The 3,780-nt window shown below is 41.1% G+C and overlaps 1 pseudogene; it reads right to left on the bottom strand.

The window, feature by feature from the left end:
* Window positions 1–439: 439 nt before the first annotated feature.
* LOC120879471 lies at window positions 440–2,967 on the bottom strand (annotated as a pseudogene).
* Window positions 2,968–3,780: the final 813 nt, after the last annotated feature.

Here is a 3,780-nt window from a genome sequence, read left to right as displayed (position 1 = left end):
TCAACTTATCTCTCAGTTCCTCAGTTTATTTGATGACCTTAACTTTCTCATATACATCAAAATTCTGTCTTTAACCATCTTCTCTTTTTAGTCATTTCTCCTCTAGTGATGCCAATTATACCTTATATCTGTACTTGAGGGCCTCCAACATTTTTATCCCTCATCTTAATTAACCCCAATTGCAGACCAATAGTTGCAAAACATGTTTCACCCAGATGAAAATGACACTCATTCTCTTCTCCAAAGCTTCTCTAGCTCTGTTTCTTTATTTTCATGAAAGGTATGGAGTACCCAAGCATTTTCAAGAAGAAACAAAATGATCTTTATCTAACTTAATCAAAAACACCTACTTTTACTTTTTTTTCTGTGTTACAACAAAGCAGTTTATTTGTGATCAGTGTTTTAAGACTCTATACATCCTTCACAAATTTAATTTTACGTAATCTGATATTCCTCTTACAACTTAAACTTTGAACTGCTAGACTTATTTCCCTAGAACAGAAGGGCTGGTATAAGTTATTTTCCGGAAATGAGGTACCATTTCACAGAACTAGTTTCTTTTTTGTTTGTTTTCTAGTTTTAGAGAACTAAATTTTCATTTGTTAAAAGCAAAATGTAGGAAAAGATGTTCTTTACAAATAATTTTGATCAAGTATGTGTTCAAAGAAAGCAGGATAAAAGGCTTTTTTGCTAACATTCTGTATGTACTGGGTTGTTGTTGGAATAGGAATTAGCTTCTGTCATTTGCTAACAGAATGAGTAGTGGGGAACAGGATATGTTAGGAATTTCATAACGGGTAACAGAACCATTCTCTTGGATAAACCATAGGCAGGGGCAGCTGTGCTGTAACCATAGGGTGTTCCATAGCCTAGAGCTATGTATGTAGCCGGGAGCAGCTATGGCCCCAACAAAAGCCCCCCCTTGTTAGAGTTCCTCTTCCTCTGCCCTGAACAGCTTGGACTGCTGCGGACACAGCTGTATTCACAACACCCTTTGCCTGAGGGATAATCTTCTTTTTCTTATTATTTGCTGCATTGGGTCTAGAAAACAGCTTCTCCAGGGCAGCTAAAGCTGCACTTGCTTTGCCACTTTCTTATCTGGACCTGCACTTCTGAATTTTCATCCATCCACTTCTACCTCCATCACAAAGCGTTTGTCATGGCTTCCACTAGTCTCCGAGATGAGTTCATACTTGAGACCTCTTCTTTTTCCATTGAGCTCCATTAGAGAATTTTTGCCACTTGCTCTGAGGATAGGGCCCTGAGTTCTTACCTCTAAGGTACTGGAGGTTTCAGTTGTGGAATTTCCAGTATTATTACTTGAGTTTGAAGACACTATTTCATTTTTGCCTTCATTATCTGACTTTTCATCAGAACTCATACATTCAGTATCTGCATCAAAGCCCATTGGGTATTCCATTGCCTGCAGTACCTTCACTGATACGTGAAGCTTTGCTGTTTTTTTGGATGGTCCTGATGCTTCATATGTTGTGCCATCCACATCTACAGACATTGCGAAGACTGGGGCATGGACAGGGCCAGTCTGAGATAAGAGCTTATACTGAAGCCCAGGCCTGATCTGATTTAGCCTCATTAGTGCATTCATAAGGTCTATCGCTTTACTATCCAGAATTTTCCTTAAGTTTCATTTCACCTTCTTATTGGGATCTTTATCATTCCCTAATCCATCTTCAGATGGCCTCTTCAGAGCTGAAGACCCAGCACCTTCTTTATCAGTAACTGACCAGGAATATTTCTGAAAAGGCTTACTAGATGGAAGGGGGTCAATCTCCAGCACTTTATAAATCTGAACAAAGGCTGATAGTCTGAGTGCATGCTGTGTACTGTGGGTAATATCTTCTTTTTGCTGGATGGTCATATAGCTCAGAGCATCTGTTGGATCTTGCTCACAAGGATCATGAAGACTGGGACCCCCAGAAAGTAGAATTCCAGATGCCAAACACTCCATTACTCATCTCAAGGCCTCCCCAGCGCCCAAAGGTCTATTACAAGTACCTATAGACTTTTCACATATAAGCTCTAGTGGCCATCCTTTTAATGGTGCCCATGTGGGGACTCTGTTGCACAAATCACAGAGAATGCAGAGGACAGTTACACATGACTTTAATCCATTTGCCCTTGCCTGAAACTATCTGGCATGTCGAAGAGACACCAAGGCATTCAGGCATTTCTGCCTGTCCAGTAAGTCTGGAGGATCTTTCATCACAAACTTTTCTCTGTCCTTCTCCAATTCGTCTCTAATTAGAGGGGAATCACCTTCAAAGTTAGTGTGGCTTCTTTTCTTTCCAAATTATAATAGATGTCTCATCTACACATTGTTCCACTTGATATTTCTCTTCTGTGAGTTTCTGAATCTGAATAGGAAGATTATCTTTGACTGTACTTAACAGGGTCTCTGTGGGTTTGTCTTTGCACATTAAAACCAGCTCCAAGTCCATATCATCTTTAATCAGCAAGCCTTTGGCAACCAGCCCAATCCTCATTACACCACACAATGTCCGACCACCTTGATCCTTGGAATAGGTGTCTACGGCCTCTTCCTTCTTTACTTCTGTCTCACTCTCTGCTTTTGTACCTTTACTTGTTTCATTACCTGAGACATGTTTAAGAGCACAATCAACAGTAGATAGATACCATATTCTGAACAGCTTCAAGGTCCTCTGGAGATGGATAAATTGTCGAATGTCTCACCATAACATGGCGATCATCACTGGCAAAAGATCTGATAGATCTCATGGTTTTCTATAGTATTTTAGCTGCTGCTTCTGATCCTTTCCCCTCTTTCTTGTTGTTTTCACTAGACACTGCTTTGTGTAACAGTACCTCCTCATAAGCCTGAGTCCCCTGATGGCTCAGAGTCAATATGGCAAAGATATCTGAAGGCTTGTTCTCTAGAGTATACTGCACCGCTGCACTCTGCCCACGCCAGGTCCCTGCTCCCGCTCCGCCACCACCGCCTCCTCTTCAGCCTGCTTCACCGGCTCTTCAGCCCAGCCGCGGAGGCAGCTGCTGCCCTGGTGGCTCTTGCGGCTCCAGTCTCCCTACTTTTACTTTTTTATTTGTACCTTGCTTAAGGTTAGCATTTATATCATTGAACAAAAGAACAATTTTTTAGCAGCGTCTATGTCATACATATTCTAAATTATTGAAATACATTGGTAAACAAGAGAAAGTTTCTTCTCTAAATTTATTTTTATTTTATACTGAGGAAGGTAAAAGGGACAACAAAAATATATTGTTGTTCAGTCACACAGTCGTGTCTGTCTCGTTGCAACCCCATGGACTGCACACCATGCTTCGTTTTCCTTCACCATCTCCTTGAGCTTGCTTAAACTCATGTCCACTGAGCCAGTGATATCATAAAACCATCTCATCCTCAGTCATCCCTTTATCCTCCTGCCTTCAGTCTTTCCCAGCATCAGGGTATTTTCCAATGACTCAACTCTTTCCATCAAGTGACCTAAGTCTTGGAGATTCAGCTTCAGCTTCAGTCCTTCCAATGAATATTCAGGGTGGATTTTCTTTAACATTGACTGGTTTGATCTCCTTGCTGTCCAAGGGACTCTCAAGAGTCTTCTCCAGCGCCACAGTTCAAAGGCATCAATTCTTTGGTACTCAGCCTTTTTTGTTGCCCGCTCTCACAATCATACATGACTACTGGAAAAACCATAGCTTTGACTATACAGACCTTCGTAGGCAAAGTAATGCCTCATCTTTTTAATATGCCATCTACGTTTGGCATTGCTTTTCTTCCAAGGA

This window comes from Oryx dammah, unplaced genomic scaffold, assembly GCF_014754425.2.
Source record: "Oryx dammah isolate SB20612 unplaced genomic scaffold, SCBI_Odam_1.1 HiC_scaffold_20, whole genome shotgun sequence".
In the NCBI taxonomy this organism is placed as follows: Eukaryota; Metazoa; Chordata; class Mammalia; order Artiodactyla; family Bovidae; genus Oryx; species Oryx dammah.
This window is presented reverse-complemented; position numbering and strand designations above follow the sequence as displayed.